The sequence below is a fragment of the Saccopteryx leptura genome, chromosome 2 (genome assembly GCF_036850995.1).
Source record: "Saccopteryx leptura isolate mSacLep1 chromosome 2, mSacLep1_pri_phased_curated, whole genome shotgun sequence".
NCBI lineage: Eukaryota > Metazoa > Chordata > Mammalia > Chiroptera > Emballonuridae > Saccopteryx > Saccopteryx leptura.
The window spans coordinates 326194681-326212903 of NC_089504.1; the positions used below are offsets into that span (position 1 = coordinate 326194681).

At 46.4% G+C, this 18223-nt stretch overlaps 1 protein-coding gene across 6 annotated transcripts in view; it reads right to left on the reverse strand.

The window, feature by feature from the left end:
* ACACA (acetyl-CoA carboxylase alpha) overlaps positions 1 to 18223 on the reverse strand; it is a 328759-nt gene that overhangs the window by 263822 nt on the left and 46714 nt on the right. Inside the window, exon 1 of one of the 6 annotated variants that reach the window (XM_066363219.1) lies at positions 7986 to 8166. The exons of 4 other annotated variants lie outside the window; for them this stretch is intronic. The gene's annotated coding sequence lies outside the window, so the exon portion shown is untranslated. Of the gene's footprint in view, positions 1 to 7985; positions 8167 to 18223 lie in introns of those variants that run through there. One more of the 6 variants, XM_066363214.1, reaches the window with a different exon arrangement.

Here is an 18223-nt window from a genome sequence, read left to right on the forward strand (position 1 = left end):
GAGGAAAGAGAATTCCATATAGAAGAAATCACTGAGCAAAGACCCAGATGGTAGAATATAATGATTTATGAGAAATACTAGATCTGAATGGTTGTAGGAGTCTGAGGTCATTTCCTTCAAGAGCCAGCTGGAGACTTTTGGTTTTGTTTGTAAAACAGGAGCTTATTTCTTTAGGGTAAAAAAAAAAATAGAGAAAATAACATAGTGTTTATCTGTCCTATTCCTCATTTCTTAGCCTAGGGGTAAGAATATTTCTCAAGGAAAAAGCTGATGCAAGATCTGCAAGTTTCAAGAAATCTTTAAAGCCTGACCAGGCAGTGGCGCAGTGAGTAGAGCATCAGACTGGGACACGGAGGACTCAGGGTCCAAACCCCAAGGTCGCCAGCTTTAGTGCGGACTCATCCGGCTTGAGCATGGGCTCAACAGCTTGAGCGCTGAGGTCACTGGCTTCAGCGTGGGATAATAGACATAACGCCATGGTCACTGGCTTGAACCTAAGGTTGCTGGCTTGAGCAAGGGGTCACTTGCAGTCCTGCCCACTCTCCCCCCCCCCATCAAGGCACATATGAGAAAGCCATCAATGAACAACTAAGGAGACTAAGAAACCGCAATGAAGAATTGATGCTTTTCATCTCTCTCCCTTCCTGCCTCTCTGTCCCTATCTGTCCCTCTCTCTGTCTCTGTCACCAAAAAAAAAAAAAAAAAAATCTTTAAAGAAGTCATGTCAAACTTCTGGATAAAGATGGTGGGCCAAACACATCCACTTTTACTACTGCCTGAATTCCCATTAACACAAAAGTAAAGGAATTTTTTTAAGACACAGTTCACAAAAAGACCCTACTAACCCCCTAAATATTCAGGGGAGACATCAGAGTCAATTACATATATTAATGAATGAGTTAATGACAACTAGTTATCTACTTAAATGCTCAGGCATATACAGATAAAGGGTCAGAGTGGCATGGAATTAATTGGGTAAAGCCTTTTATTAAACTTATTTAAAATTTTCAGTTTTTATTTTATTTTATTTATTTTGTGTGTGTGTGGCAGAGAGAGTCAGAGTGAGAGACAGATAGGGACAGACAAACAGGAAGGGAAAGAGATGAGAAACATCAATTTTTTGCTATGGCTCCTTAGTTGTTCATTGATTGATTTCTCATATGTGCCTTGACCGAGTGACCCCTTGCTCGAGCCAGTGACCTTGGGCTCAAGCTGGTGAGCCTTGCTCAAACCAGATGAGCCCGCACTCAAGCTGAGGACCTCGAGGTCTTGAACCTGGGTCCTCCACATTCCGGTTCGACGCTCTACCCACTGCACCACCGCCTGGTCAGGCTATTTTATTTATTTTTTACAGAGAGAGGGATAGATAGAGGCAGACAGAACGAAGAGAGATGAGAAGCATTAATTATCAGTTTTTCGTTGCGACACCTTAGTTGTTAATTGATTGCTTTCACATATGTGCCCTGACCATGGGGCTTCTGCAGACCGAGTAACCCCTTGCTCAAGCCAACGACCTTGGGTCCAAGCTGGTGGGCTTTTGCTCAAGCCAGATGAGCCCGCGCTCAAGCCAGCGACCTTGGGGTCTCGAACCTGGGTCCTCCACATCCCAGTCCGATGCTCTATACACTGCGCCACCGCCTGGTCAGGCAAAATTTTCAGTTTTTAATACATACATAATACATGCACATACTATATTTTTCCATGTATAAGACACTCCCATGTATAAGTTAGTTTGGGGCCCAAAATTTGGAAAAAAAAATGTATTACATAAAGTTATTGAACTCAAGTTTTATTCATCATAAAACTTATACAACTCGTCATCTGTGCAAAAAAAGCAGGAAAACGCAAATTTAAAAAATCTACAACCACTGTATAAGACACACCCAGTTTTTAGACCCCAAATTTATCAAAAAAAAAAATGTGCATCTTATACATAAAAAAATACGGTAGTTCAAAATTTTAAACATGAGAGATAGCAAGTGTGACAAAAGCATATATAGTGACATTCTCTGTCCTAACTTTGTCTTGCAGCCTCCAGTTCCCTTCACCAGAGACAAGCAGTGTTATTAATATATTACTACAATTTAATAGTAATGCTCAGATATGTTCATTTAAATTTATTGATTTTTAAATAATTCGAGGTTTAAAACTTTTTATGTGTGTGTGAGAAAGAGAGAGAGGAGAAACATCAACTTATAGTTGTGGCAATTTAATTGTTCATTGATTGCTTCTCATACATGCCTTGATGGGGGGGATTGGGGAGCCTCCAATCAAGCCAGTGACCCCTTGCTCAAGCCATTGACCTTGGCTCAAGTCAGCAACCCATGGGTGTCCTGTCAATGATCCCACGCTCAAACTGGTAACTCCACGTTCAAGCTAGTAAGCCTGTGCTCAAGCCTGTGTCCTCAGGGTTTCACACCTGGGACCTCAGCATCCCAGGTTGACACTCTCTCCTCTGTTGCACCACTGGTTAGGCCTAGATTTAAAACATTATTTCTTGATTTTAGAGAGAGAGAAAAGGAGAGAAAAAGAGAGGAAAACATCAATTTCTTTTTCCACTTATTTATGCGTTCATTGGTTTGTTCTTGTATGTTTCTTTTCTTTTCTTTTCTTTTTTTACAGAGACAGAGAAAGAGCCACAGAGAGGGATGGATAGGAACAGACAGACAGGAACGGAGAGAGATGAGAAGCATCAATCATCAGTTTTTCGTTGCAACACCTCAGTTGTTCATTGATTGTTTTCTCATATGTGCCTTGACCGCGGGCCTTCAGCAGACCGAGTGACCCCTTGCTGGAGCCAGCGACCTTGGGTCCAAGCTAGTGAGCTTTGCTCAAACCAGGTAAGCCTGCACTCAAGCTGGTGACCTCGGGGTCTCGAATCTGGGTCCTCCACATCCCAGTTTGATGCTCTAGCCTGACGCTCTATCCACTGCGCCACCGCCTGGTCAGGCTGTTCTTGTATGTTTCTTGATCAGAGATGGAACCTGCAACCTTGGTACCTCAGGATGATGCTCTAACCAACTGAGCTACCCAATATTCATATTCAAACAAATGCTTATGTATTTTTTCCTAACTCTGCCAATTTTTTTTTTTTTTTCTGAAGCTGGAAACGGGGAGAGACAGTCAGACAGACTCCCGCATGCGCCCGACCGGGATCCACCCGGCACGCCCACCAGGGGCGATGCTCTGCCCACCAGGGGGCGATGCTCTGCCCGGACCAGAGCCACTCTAGCGCCTGGGGCAGAGGCCAAGGAGCCATCCCCAGCGCCCGGCCACCTTTGCTCTAATGAAGCCTTGGCTGCGGGAGGGGAAGAGAGAGACAGAGAGGAAGGAGGGGGGGGGGGTGGAGAAGCAAATGGGCGCTTCTCCTGTGTGCCCTGGCCGGGAATCGAACCCGGGTCCCCCGCACGCCAGGCCGACGCTCTACCGCTGAGCCAACCGGCCAGGGCACTGCCAATTTTTTTAAAAGACTTCACTTACTGATTTCAGAGAGAGGCTAGAGAGTGAGAGAAACATGGTGGAGAGGAGCAGGAAACATAAACTCATAGCCGTTGCTTCTCCTATGTGCCTTGACCCAGTAAGCGTGGGGCTTCACACCAGCGACCTCAGCATTCCAGGTCAATGCCCCATTCACTCCCTATTTTTTAATATAAATTATGCATTCTTTATACACTGTTCTTCCCTTTGGTTTCTTCACTTAATGCAGTAATTTTCAACTGGTGTGCCACAGGTATTTCTGAAACATGAAATACCTGCTCTCTTCCCTTGGATTGTCAAACATTACTGCAGTTCCTTATATAAAGGATGGTAAGTATGGCAAGCTGAAACAATGAAATGAAGCTAAGTCCCAAATAACAACATTGGAAGGCCAAAGCAATTGGGGCCACAAATCTTTGGGTAAAGCACTTACCATTGTTGTTGCTGAAGCCACTTTTTATGTGCTTGCTTAAACATTCTGAGACTAGGTGGCTTTGTGGTAGCTTGAATAAATAAATTGGTAAGAGAATTTTGTCATTAGAGCATATATACTAAGATTGACTAGTTGAACTCATAAGAACCCATGCTCTAGCCCTGGCCAAATAGCTCAGTTGGTTAGAGCATCATGCCAAAACCCAGAGGTTGCTGGTTCAACCCCAGTCAGGGCACATACAGAAACAGATTGGTGTACCTGTGTGTCTCTCTCTTTCTCCCTCCCTTTGTCTCTCACTAAAATCAATCAATAAATATTTTTTAAAAAGAACCTATGCTCGATCAGATTCATATTCCTTATGTAAGTGCAATGTCCTTATGACATGATTTGTTAATTTCTTATCTAATAGCATCTTTATATAAGCCATTAGATTCAAGTAAAATAGCAAATAGTCACTAAATTGTAAAATTAATTAAACAAATAAAAAATTAGTTAAGCAGCCTGACCAAGCGGTGGCACAGTGGATAGAGCGTTGGACTGGGATGCCACGGACCCGGGTTCAATACCCCGAGGTCGCCAGCTTGAGTGTGGGCTCATCTGGTTTGAGCAAAAGCTCACCAGCTTGGACTCAAGGTCTCTGGCTAGAGCAAGGGGTTACTTGGTCTGCTGAAGGCCCGTGGTCAAGGTACATGTGAGAAAGCAATCAATGAACAACTAAGGTGTCACAATGCGCAACGAAAAACTAATGATTGATGCTTCTCGTCTCTCCATTCCTGTCTGTCCCTGTCTATCCCTCTCTCTGTAAAAAAAAAAAAAATAGTTAAGTAGGCCCTGGCTGGTTGGCTCAGTGGTAGAGCGTCGGCCTGGCGTGCAGGAGTCTCGGGTTTGATTCCCGGCCAGGGCACAGAGGAGGGGCGCCAATCTGCTTCTCCACCCCCCCCCCCCTCCTTCCTCTCTGTCTCTCTCTTCCCCTCCTGCAGCCAAGGCTCCACTGGAGCAAGTTGGCCCGGGCACTTAGGATGGCTCCATGGCCTCTGCCTCAGGCGCTAGAATGGCTCTGGTTGCAACAAAGTGACGCCCCCTGGTGGGCGTGCCCAGTGGATCCCAGTAGGGCGCATGCGTCTGACTGCCTCCCCATTTCCAACTTCAGAAAAATACAAAAAAAAAAAAAAAAAAATTAGTTAAGCAATAATCTGTTAGAGTGGAAGATCACTGAATACTTTCTTTAAAAATGTTAGTCACTTCAAAGTTAACAAAAAATTTTCAACCAGTGAGTCTTTAGTGTTCGTTCACTTCTTCATAATCTCATTGTTTTAAGGGTATGGAAAGATGCTTGAAACTCTGCCCAGATAGCTCAATTGGTTAGTAGCTCAGTTGGTTATAGTGTTGTTCAGAAGTGCAGAGGGAAGAAGATGCCAGTTCAACCCCTGGGTAGAGTATATACAGGAACAGATGGATGTTCCTGTCATATGTGCTCTCTTTCTCTCCCTTCCTCTCTCTAAAATCAATACATAAACATTGAAGAAAAAAAAAAGATGCTTGGCTGTGGCCAGTTTGCCCAGTGGATGAGCATCAGCCCAGCATGTGGATGTCCCAGGTTCGATCCCCAGTCAGGGCACACATGAGATGCAACCATCTGCTTCCCTTCACCTCCATCTCCCCCTTCTCTCTCTCTTCCCCTCTCACAGCCAGTGGCTTGACAGGTTCAAGCATCAGCCTCAGGCACTGAAGATAGCTCGGTTGATCCCGGTCAGGGTGCATGCAGGAGTCTGTCTCACTATATCCTTTCCTCTCACTTAAAAAAAAAAAAAGATGGTTGATGCATAGCTCCTATCATTATTAATCTTTAAGAACATGTTGTGTAATGATATAACTTTTTTTTTCTGAATTGTAAAAAGACTCCTCCAAATTAGAAATACTAAATTCTAATGGATTATTCCAATAATTTTAATTTTAATTTACTTCTTTCTTCAACCAAGGCTATTAGGATATTATATATAAAAAAATTATTTTAAAAATGAAAAATATGAGCCCAGACCTGTTAAACTAGTCTGTGTGACAGCCAAAAAAGGTTTTACTAGTCATTGACTAAAAGCAAATAGAATTTTAAATACTGATCTACACCTGATCCTGTACATAGCACTTAAGAGGGTCAATGTAAGATGAGAGAGTTCTGTGGCTGGCTTACCAGTTCTTTGACATAACCTAGTCATTATCTGAGCTATAAGTTCACAAAGCTAAATGCCACCATTTCCCAACCTTTTCTCCCATATATATATATTTTTTTTAATGAGAGGAGGGGAGGCAGAGAGACAGACTCCCCCATGCTCCCCAACAGGGATCCACTCAGCAAGCCCACTAGGCGGTGATGTTCTGCCCATCTGGGCCCATTGTTCTGTTGCTCAGCAATGGAGCCATTTTTTTTTAGCGTTTGAGGCCAACTCATTCAACCCAATCCGAACCATGGCTGAAGGAGGGGGAGAGAGATAGAGAGAGAGAGAGAGAGAGAAACAGAAAGGAGGGTGTTGAAGCAGATGGTCTCCTGTGTGCCCCAACCAGGAATCAAAACCAGGGCATCCACACGACAGGCTGATGCTCTACCACTGAGCCAACTGGCCAGGGTCCCTTTTCTCCCATTTTAAAAACAATTAAATCTAATGCTTGATATATTCCTATTCTGCACTGGTAAATTCAAAACAAAACTTCTGCAACAAAAGTAAACACAAGGGACTTCATAAATTAATGCTTTGCCTTTGACATTTTTCATATATGCCCACTTTACAATATTTGTTACTTCTTAAATTTCTTAAATTCACAGCAGCCCTCCCATCATTAGAAATAAGGAAATTGAGGCAAGAAAAGTGAGAAGCACTTTTTGTAGCAAGCAGGCACCTACCTGAACACTGCAGCTGCTGTCCTGTTCTATATTACTATACTGACCACAACACTTTCCTTATAAGTGCCTGTCAAATAGGCAGCACAAAATACTTCTCAATCACAGACATCCAAAAGCATTCCCACCAAGAAAAGACAAGTCAGAGAATTCCTACTATCCAGAAAGAAGAAACCATGTAACCAAAGTAAGCATGCTTCTCAATCTGTACCATGGGGCTGGGGGAAAATAATGACTGAAAAGAAAACAAGATTAAAGGGACCAACTCCTGAGACTTAGGATTGGTTATCAGATTTATTCCACAAACTGGAAAATTACTAAAACACTGCTTAAGTAGAAACAGAGTCAATCAGGGAGTCCTAGGGTCTTTTGACCTCTGTCTTAAATTTAAACTCCAAAACAAAAATATCTAAAATTAAAGTATATGCCCTACTGGAGCAGCTATATTCTTATGTACTTTTATAAAATCCACAAGACCTACATGGAGTCTGGTATTTAGAGGAGATTCCAAGTGTTCACGGGTGTCCACTTAACGTGTCCAAATCCAAAAATAAGGTTGGTACTGACCCAAGCTGGACCCTGACGCATGTACTAGTTAGTCCCTCACAGGAAACAAACCCTGGGAACAGGAGCTGGCAGGGGACAACTCGCCTGGCCCCGGCTCCCACCACCATACAAAGACACAGCGAGACCAACAGAAGCCGTGGTCTCTGCACCCACACCTCACTCTGCAAAGAGTTAGAAGACTTTCGATGCAACTGGACCCAACCCCTAACATCGCCCTCCCACGTGGGTCTTCTCCCTCTCCCGGGCGCAGGGTCGCATTAGAGAGGAGTCAGAGGACGGAATCGGACCACACCGGAGCTGGGACGCGAGGCGTGGCGTGGCGTGGCGAGCCGCAGGCAGACATCCCGGCCTCTTCCCAGAGGCCCGGGGCCGTGCGCCTCCCAGTTCCGGGTCTGAGCTCCCACCGCGAGACCCCAGGGTCCTCCACGTCTACCCAGAGGGGTACTCGAGGCCCGGAGCTGCGGAGAGGGTCGGGCTGACCAGCACCGGGTCCGGACGGGATGGAGCTCCGGCCGCGTGCAGGCAGAAGATGGGAGGCGGCCCCTGCTGCCAGTGCCCCGCCCCGGGCCCCAGCCTCTCCAGGCCCCGAATCACTGGCTCCGGGGCTGCCCTCACCTCTCCTCCCGGCGGCGACGTCCGCGGTCCGGCGGCCCCGGAGCCCCTGAGCAGAGGCTGTGCTGGGCAGGAGATGCGAGAGCTCGGTCGATGGCTGACAGGCGCGCAGAACCAGGCCCGCCGGAACCCGGGGAAGGGGCAGGGCTTCCCGGGAGCCGGCCCGCCCCGCCCCGCCCCGCCCCACTCCCACCCCCGCCCCGCCCCTACCTCCCACCTCAGCCGCCGAGCCCCATGAGGTGACTACGTCCGGGGTTACTCGAGGCTGTTCACCTCCGGCCCCGCTCCGGCCGTGGCGCGGTTTGGCCCGCTGAGAGGCGAAGCCGCGACCCCAGGGCCTAGCGACAGCCAATAGGAGGGCAGCGCGGGGCGGGGCGACGTGAGGCGATGCGGATGGTCCGAGCGCCGCTCTGCCATTCGCGACCCAGCGGCGAGAAGGCGGGCGGGTGCCGGGCAACAGTGAGGCCCCCGGTCGGCCTTCGCTGCCCTTTCTGCCCGCAGCAGTGTAGGGCTGGCCTCCAGGCCGTCTCCCTCTCCCGGCGGACAGGGGAGTCGGGGAAAGGGCCCCGCCTGCACTTCCCATCAGGGAGGGAAGCGCCCCAGCCAGCAGCCATTTAGCGCGGGGGGGGGGGGGGAACCCCGAACCTAGGAAAACTCAGGAGGATGGTTGTTGTGAGAGCCTCGTAAGGATAAGTGTTCGATTCTAACACCCCGAAGAGTTGGGTACTGCATCCGTGAACTGCCCAGGATCACACAGGCTGGTTTGCAAGTTAGTGCAGACTAAAGAACCCCTATTCTAGAACAACATAACCTGACTCTCCTGGCTTGCTTCTCAGACCCAAAGCAGCCCACCTCAAAAGAGTCCGAGCTGCTGGATCGCGGAGCGTTGAGGGGACACCTCGGTAAAGAAAGTTCAGTAAGAAGGGCAGTGTGCTAAAAAGCAGCCATTTCTGCCTACCCTGAGCAGGGGAAAGAGATGGTAGTCAATTCCTGACTTCTCGGATTGGAGCGTGCGTCTCAGCTTTTCACTGTGGTTACACCAAGACTTTGAAAAGCCAACCAATTTTTCTATTTTATTCAGTTATTTCATAGCAAGACTTCCATGGAGGCCATGCTGAAAATTATTGAGAACTGCTAAGAGTCCCAACATAAAGTACAACAATTGAGTGGGAGAATGAAAATTGCACTTTAGAAAAATGGGAGGAATTTAACCCCTTCCAAAGATTTAATGGAATGCCCAGAATACTTTTCTGGTCCTGCACAGCCTGTGCTAAAGGCCAAGAGAGGTACAGAGGATGATGATTTGGTGTCGTTCTATGCCAGAGGGGAAAAAGTAAATATGGTAGAAATACACACTTGAGGTCAGAAGTTCTTGGGTTTAAGCAGAGACAGGAAGTTTGGTCAACAAGGGGCAATATTCACCTAGGAGCCCTCAATACCACTAGGTGGTGGCTTTCTCCAAGAGTTTACCAACTTTATTTATTATTATTATTATTATTTTTACCAACCTATTTTAAAATGATAGGGACTAGAAACAAATTTAGAAAGACGTTTACTTCACCAGAGAACACTGTATTTCACAATGGCTGTTTATCACTGGATGCAACTGTCAGTTGAACAAACATAGGAAATCAAGTTAAACATAATTATAGGTTTAACAGGATATTTGACTTGGCTGAAAAAAAAAAAGGCCTGGAACTAAAAATCTTAAGGTTGCCTTTTTCATTTTTCATCTAACTTTCTTAGTTTCTATTAAGTTAACAGGAACTCTAGACCCAAGATTCCTTCTTGTGGTGTTGCTGTTTATCAGCCTGAGGAGCACTGCAAAATCAGGTAACCCCCAAAACTGTCCTTATATAAACTTCAGCAAGCCCTTACACGTCCTGCTTTTGACCTCACTAAATATTTGAAGTAATTGAGCTCTCTAAAGAACTAGCCAAGGGGCCCTGGCTGGTTAGTTCAGTTGGTTAGCATCATATTGATATGCCAAGGTTTCAGGTTCAATCCCCTGTCAGGGCACATAAAAGAATCAAACAATAAATGTATAAAAAAGTGGAACAATATTCAATATGTCTCTCTCTCTCTCCCTTCCTCTCTCTAAAATCAATAAAAATTAAAAGAAACTAGCTAAGGAAAAGCCTAATAAAAGAGCTACAGTGAGGCCCTGGCCGGTTGGCTCAGTGGTAGAGCGTCGGCCTGGCGTGCAGGGGACCCGGGTTCGATTCCCGGCCAGGGCACATAGGAGAAGTGCCCATTTGCTTCTCCACCCCCCCCTCCTTCCTCTCTGTCTCTTCCTCTCCCGCAGCCAAGGCTCCATTGGAGCAAAGATGGCCCGGGCGCTGGGGATGGCTCCTTGGCCTCTGCCCCAGGCGCTAGAGTGGCTCTGGTCGGGGCAGAGCGATGCCCCGGAGGGGCAGAGCATCGCCCCCTGGTGGGCAGAGCGTGGCCCCTGGTGGGCGTGCCGGGTGGATCCCGGTCGGGCGCATGCTGGAGTCTGTCTGACTGTCTCTCCCCGTTTCCAGCTTCAGAAAAATACAAAAAAAAAAAAAAAAAAAAAAAGAAAGAAAAAAGAGCTACAGTGAAAGAATATGAAGAATGAGTTAGGATACACCAAGACCATTTACTTAGGATCTAATAATCTAATTATTACCATCAAATGTTAAAGCCAGAGTGCAGAGAGCTGTGTCTTTAAGATAATGCCCCTGGAATTTCAACAACTCCAAAGTGGTGCATGCCAAAACCTGCCAATCCTTACTATAGGTTCTTTAGAGCTGTTCCATGAGTTCTTGCCAAACAAGTCATTATGTTTGTAAGAAGCGGAGGAGGAGAACCAAAGGGTGGGGAGAACTTACAATACAAGACTAACAGGTGGAGGAGAAGGGATTCGACCATTTCTAGAAGATGAAACTAGACAGCTAATGGGATGAGCTGTGTCCCAGAATTCATATGTTTAAGTCCTAATGCCCATCACCTCAGAAGGTGAGTATATTTGGAGACAGGATCTTTAAAAAGGAAATTAAATTAAAATGAGGTTATTAGGGTGGACCCTAATTCCAAGTGATTGGTGTCCTTATAAAGAGGGGAGATTAGGACACACAAAGGAGAGATAATCTGTGAACCATAAATTAAAGCCGTGGCCAGAATTGTGGCTCTTAATGCTAGAAAAGATGGCCATCTACAATCCAAATAGAAAAGCTTCAGAAGAAACTAAACCTGGGAAAACCTTGATCTTGAATTTATAGCCTCAAGAACTGTGAAGAAATAAATTTCTACTGTCTAAGCCACCCAGTCTATGGTACTTTATTATGGGAGCCCTAGAAAACTGATACAAGGTGCCAAATATCAAACAGCTTCCAGGTTTTCTGAGGTTATATAAGGTATCAGAGATGTATCTAGCTCTTGACATGCTTTTTTAAATTAATTGGTGAGAGAGAGAGAGATAAGGGAGAGAAAGTAACATTGATTTTGTTGTTCCACCCATTTATGCATTCATTGGTTGACTCCTGTATGTGCCCTGACCACAGATCAAATCTGCAACCTTGGTGTATCAGGATGACGCTTTTACCACTTGAGCTACCCAGCCAGGGCCTGCCATGTTTATTCTTACCTTTGCTTATACTATCAAATTCATCCTTCCTCCCTCCTAATTTACTGAATCTTTCTAGTCCTTGGAAGTCCTCTTTTCTCAATGATCTCTTTACTTCTCCAGCTTCTATTGATGTAGCTCTCCTCTGACTTCCTGTAGCAATCTGATTACCACCACATGGTTCAACATTTATTAGGCTTTGTTTTTGTATATATGTTGGTTTTAACTCTCCAACTAAATTTTAATAATCTTAAGGCAGAGAGCATTTTTTTATAGTTTGGTATTCCCCTCTATAACTATTAGAGTAGGGCTAAGTATGGATGTTAGGAAGTGATCTATTGACTGAACTAAAGATTGGCTAACTCTGTACCTGAGGGGTCACACTGCTCCAGATGTCTGTCTGCTTATCTGTTTCCATGGTGCCTCCAAGAGAATAGCCTCTAGTAAAGTGATGGTGAACCTTTTTATAAAAACCGCCTACTTTTGCATTGCTGGTCAACCTGGTCCCTCCCGCCCACTAGTGGGCATTCCAGCTTTCATGGTCGGCCAATCCTGGCGCCGTTTGGATGCTTCCTTACCACCCACCACGAAAGCTGGAATGCCACCGCAGGTCAGGCCAGGTGTATGCTTTTTATTTGTTTGAGTTTACTTTAAATTCTTTTATTGTGGAATATAGCATACATGTAGAAGAGTATATAGAACATAGTATATTTTAAGTAATAATAACAGCAACAACAACAATAATAATGTGAACAGCATGTAAAAATATCAAAATCCCAGAACTGGGCAGGACCTAAACAAGTAATCTTTCATCACTAGGACTAGACTTATAAAGTGACATCCTTGATATTCTCTGACATTATGGTGTGAAGTTCCTAGGCTCTTAACTCTGGGCAAATTTGAATAACTGACCAGAGCAAAGGAATACAGTGTTCAGATAAAGATCTTTGTGTCTTCTTTTTCTCTACCTGATGACTGGAGCCACAATTCTGGTCAAGACTCTGACTTTTATTTTTTTATTAATTTAATTTAATTTATTTATTTTGACAGAGACAGTGAGAGAGCCAGAAAGAGGGACAAACAGGAAGGGAGAGAGATGAGAAGCATCAATTCTTCGTTGCGGCTCCTTAGTCTCTTTAGTTGTTCATTGATTGCTTTCTCATATGTGCCTTGACCAGGTGGCTACAGCAGAGCGTATGACCCCTTGCTCAAACCAGTGACCTTGGGCTCAAGCTGGTGAGCCCATGCTCAAGCCAGCAACCCCTTGTTCCAGCTGGTAAGCCTGTGCTCAAGCCTGCGAGCTCAGGGTTTTGAACCTGGGTCTTCTGCATCCCAGTTCAACACTATCCACTGTGCTGCTGCCTGATTAGGCAAGACTCTGACTCTTCTTGATAAAGTCTGTTCATCTGTAAATCAGCTAAGTAAGTATCCTACTAGAGCCATGGTGGTGAACCTTTTTATAAGCATCAATCTGGAACACTGAGGTTGCTGGTTCAAAACCCTGGGCTTGCCTGGTCAAGGCACATATGGGACTTGATGCTTCCTGCTCCTCACCCCTTCTCTCTCCTCTCTCTCTCTCTCTCTCTCTCTCTCTCTCTAATGAATAAATAAAATCTTTTTTTTTTTTTAAAAGCATACACCCTTAGCATGACTTGTTGGTAGTTCAGTGGATAGAGCATTGAACTGGGAGACTGAGGTCCCAGGTTCGAAACACCTAAGTCACTGGCTTGAATATGGAATCATAAACATGATCCCATGGTCCCTGGCTTGAGCCCAAAGGTCACTGGCTTGAAGCCAAAGGTCACTGGCTTGAGTAACGGATCACTGGATCAGCTTCAGCCCCCAGACAAGGCACAACTGAGAAGCTATCAATGAACAACTAAAGTGAAACAACTATCATTTGATGCTTCTCATCTCTCTCCCTTCCTGTCTTTCTCTCTCTCTCTCTCTCAAAAACAAAGAAGAGAAAAAAGAAAATAAAAAGCATACACCCTAGCTCAGTGGTAGAGCGTCGGCCTGGCATGCAGGGGTTCTGGGTTCGATTCCCGGCCAGGGCACACAGGAGAAGCACTTATCTGCTTCTCCACCCCTCCCCCTCTCCTTCCTCTCTGTCTCTCCCTTCCCCTCCCGCAGCTGAGGCTCCATTGGAGCAAAGTTGGCCCGGGCGCTGAAGATGGCTCTGTTGCCTCTGCCTCAGGCGCTAGAATGGCTCTGGTCACAACAGAGCAACGCCCCAGATGGGCAGAGCATCGCCCCCTGGTGGGCATGCCGGGTAGATCCCAGTCAGGAGCATGCAGGAGTCTGTCTGACTGCCTCCCCATTTCCAACTTCAGAAAAATACAAAAACAAACAAACAAACAAAAAGCATACACCCCTGGCCCTGGCCGGTTGGCTCAGTAGTAGAGCGTCGGCCTGGTGTGCAGGAGTCCCGGGTTCAATTCCCGGCCAGGGCACACAGGAGAAGCGCCCATCTGATTCTCCACCCCTCCCCCTCTCCTTTCTCTCTGTCTCTCTCTTCCCCTCCGGCAGCCAAGGCTCCATTGGAGCAAAGTTGCCCGGGCGCTGAGGATGGCTCCATGGCCTCTGCCTCAGGTGCTAGAATGGCTCTGGTTGCAACAGAGCAACACCCCAGATGGGCAGAGCATCGCCCCCTGGTGGGCATGCCGGGTGGATCCCGGTCGGGCACATGCAGGAGTCGGTATGACTGCCTCCCCATTTCCAACTTCAGAAAAATACAAAAAAATACAAAAAAAAAAAGCATACACCCTTAAAAAGAAAGAGCAACAGTGTGGCACTGAGTTAATAATTTTAGAACTGATAAGAGGCCTTCGAAACCATCTTGTCCAACTATCTCATTGAAGAAACCAAAACAGCCCTGGCCGGTTGGCTCAGCGGTAGAGCGTCGGCCTGGCATGCAGGGGACCCGGGTTCGATTCCCAGCCAGGGCACATAGGAGAGGCGCCCATTTGCTTCTCCACCCCCCCTCCTTCCTCTCTGTCTCTCTCTTCCTCTCCCGCAGCCGAGGCTCCATTGGAGCAATGATGGCCCGGGCGCTGGGGATGGCTCCTTGGCCTCTGCCCCAGGCGCTAGAGTGGCTCTGGTCCCGGCAGAGCGACGCCCCGGAGGGGCAGAGCGTTGCCCCTGGTGGGCGTGCCGGGTGGATCCCGGTCGGGCGCATGCGGGAGTCTGTCTGACTGTCTCTCCCCGTTTCCAGCTTCAGAAAAATACAAAAAAAAAAAAAGAAAAAAGAAACCAAAACAGCCTGACCAGGCAGTGGCGCAGTGGATAGAGCATCGGACTGGGATGCGTAAGGACCCAGGTTCGAGACCCTGAAGTCGTCAGCTTGAGCGTGGGCTCCTCTGGTTTGAGCAAAAAAGCTCACCAGCTTGGACCCAAGTCACTGGCTTGAACAAGGGGTTACTTGGTCTGCTGAAGGCCCACAGCCAAGGCACATATGAGAAAGCAATCAATGAACAACTAAGGTGTTGCCACAAAAAACTGATAATTGATGCTTCTCATCTCTCTCTGTTCCTGTCTGTCTGTCCCTATCTATCCTTCTCTCTGTCCCTGTTTAAAAAAAAAAAAAAAAGAAAAAAGAAACCAAAACAGAGGCCAGAGAAGTTAAATGACTTACTTAAAGTAAGTCAGTATGATATAGAATTTAGGTAAGCCTCCTGGCTTCTTCTAGTGCTCCTCCCATAGACACTCTGACTCATTTAGTCAGTCCCAGTTTCCTAATATATTCCTGTGTCACAGCTCTCATCTGCACATATCATAAGGCTCACCTATATTATAGCTTTCTTTCCTCCTAAATTTTAAAGTTTTGTTCTAGGGAAAGGAGATCAGGAGAGTTATCCTCTCCTCCAGTTATTCCGAACACTTAGAGGTCTATTTCTCTTCTGCTAGTTACCTTCACTTGTTAATGTAGCTCTCCCACTTCTTTGCACCCCACAGCATAGCTGCTCCAACATGAATGCTGACTTTTGGGCCTCTGAGACACAAAGAAAAAAGGAAGGGTCTGAGAGATGATAAAAGAAAAACGCTTGTCCTTTATCTTCATCCAAGCATACTGCCTCTTTGGGGAAGAGTGAGTTCTTCTGCCACCTTGTGACACAGCATGAGAATAACAAGCCCTCCCATCCTTTCCTACCCTTGCTCTGGGTGGCAGCATTGTACCTGGTATCTAGGAACTAACTAATCCACAGGAAATCTGAAATAAAGTGATGAGTAAGGGGGGAAGGGAAGGAGAGTGTCTGATACTATAACGGAGTAGAAAATCATGTCGTCATGTTAAGGAAATAGTATGCAAAAACCATGTATCCTACCCATCTGCCCTAGGAGAATCAGGCAACTGTAGCAGGGAAAAAGAAATAAGATAACTGCTCTTGACCAGTGTAGACTTCAAGCACTTATATTTTCTCAACTCAGCAGGCCTTACTTCTCTGCTCTCTTCCATAGCAAAATGTCTTGAAAACATTACCTCCAACCCCCTCTCAGCCCTCTCTACTTCCTCTGCTCTGCTGAAGCTGCTCTTATAGGACTGTCAAATGCAGTGGACAGTCTGTTCTCATTATACACACCTCTCAGCATTTAATCAACTGACCATTCCTTCCGTGAAATACTCTCCTTTTTTGGCTTCTATGACATCCACTCTCTTGGTTTTCTTTCTTTCTTTCTTTTTTTTTTTTTTTTTTTTTTTTTGTTGTTGTTGTTGTAACACCTTAGTTGTTCATTGATTGCTTTCTCATATGTGCCTTGACCGTGGGCCTTCAGTAGACCGAGTAACCCCTTGCTCGAGTCAGCGGCCTTGGGTCCAAGCTGGTGAACTTTTTCTTTTTTTTTTTTTTACAGAGACAGAGAAAGTCTTAGAGAGGGATAGATAGGGACAGACAGACAGGAACAGAGAGACATGAGAAGCATCAATCATCAGTTTTTCGTTGCAACACCTTAGTTGTTCATTGATTACTTTCTCATATATGTGCCTTGACCGTGGGCCTTCAGCAGACCGAGTAACCCCTTGCTTGAGCCAGCGACCTTGGGTCCACGCTGGTGAGCTTTTGCTCAAACCAGATGAGCCACGCTTAAACTGGTGGCCTCGGGGTCTTGAACCTGGGTCTTTCACATCCTAGTCCAACACTCTATCCACTGCACCACCGCCTGGTCAGACTGGTGAACTTTTTTGATCAAGCCAGAGGAGCCCACACTCAAGCTGGCGACCTCAGGGTCTCGAACCTGGGTCCTCCGCATCCCAGTCCAACACTCTATCCACTGCGCCACCGCCTGGTCAGGCTCTCTTGGTTTTCTTTTTTTTGTATTTTTCTGAAGCTGGAAACGGGGAGGCAGTCAGACAGACTCCCACATGCGCCCGACCGGGATCCACCCAGCACGCCCACCAGGGGGCGATGCTCTGCCCATCGGGGTGTTGCTCTGTTGTGACCAGAGCCACTCTAGCGCCTGAGGCAGAGGCCATGGAGCCATCCTCAGCACCCAGGCCATCTTTGCTCCAATGGAGTCTTGGCTGCGGGAGGGGAAGAGAGAGACAGAGAGGAAGGAGAGGGGGAGGGGTGGAGAAGCAGATGGGCGCTTCTCCTGTGTGCCCTGGCCGGAAATCGAACCCGGGACTTTCACATGCCAGGCCGAAAGTCCCTCTACCACTGAGCCAACCGGCCAGGCTCTCTTGGTTTTCTTAGCTCAGATGTCACCTCCTCAGAGAAGTCTTCCCTATTTAAAGTGGCCTCTGCCAGTAATCCTTCACCTCATCATTCTGTTTGTTGCTTTACAACTATCACAATCTCTAATTATCTTGTATATGTATTAATATAGTTTATTATTAAGCCTTTTGCACTATTTTATTTTTCACCAAGTTTGTTGTCTGCTTCCTATCTTTTCATGTGAACATAGGCATGGTCTTGCTCAGGGCTGGAGCCGTGTTTGGCACACAGGCCCACAATAAGTAGTTGCTAAGTGAAAGGCACTGTAGCTGCTGAATGTTCAGCACTTCTCCTCTTTCCACATTTCAGGCAACATGCTGTTCTTCAGTAACATCTCTTTCCTTTTTGTTTTCCCACTAAGATTTTCCTTGATGCTCAATTTAGCCAGATTTCAACCTGAATTAAAATGTCAGGCAACAGGGTAACATTTAAATCATGATTTGACTCAAACTTCATAAAATGTCCCCTGAATCAAGCTCCCTATTCATCATTATCAATCCGTGTCAGCCTCTAGAACCTTCTTTCACATAGACAAACCTATGTTGGCTCAAATAAAGTACATTTACAGTGGGAAAAAAGACTACAGAGGCTCTGGACTTAGGCAGAGGATCTGAGTAGATCTTCGTTTCTGCTTTATGATACACCTAGCTACGCTATCACAAAGTGTACAGTGTTGCTAAAATATATAATTTTTGAAAAATCTTCAACAGTTATCTGTCTAGGACAGGGGTCCCCAAACTACGGCCCGCGGGCCGCATGCGGCCCCCTGAGGCCATTTATCCAGCCCCCTCCGCACTTCCAGAAGGGGCACCTCTTTCATTGGTGGTCAGTGAGAGGAGCACATTGACCATCTCATTAGCCAAAAGCAGGCCCATAGTTCCCATCGAAATACTGGTCAGTTTTTTGTGGGTTTTTTTGTATCTTTCTGAAGCCGGAAACGGGGA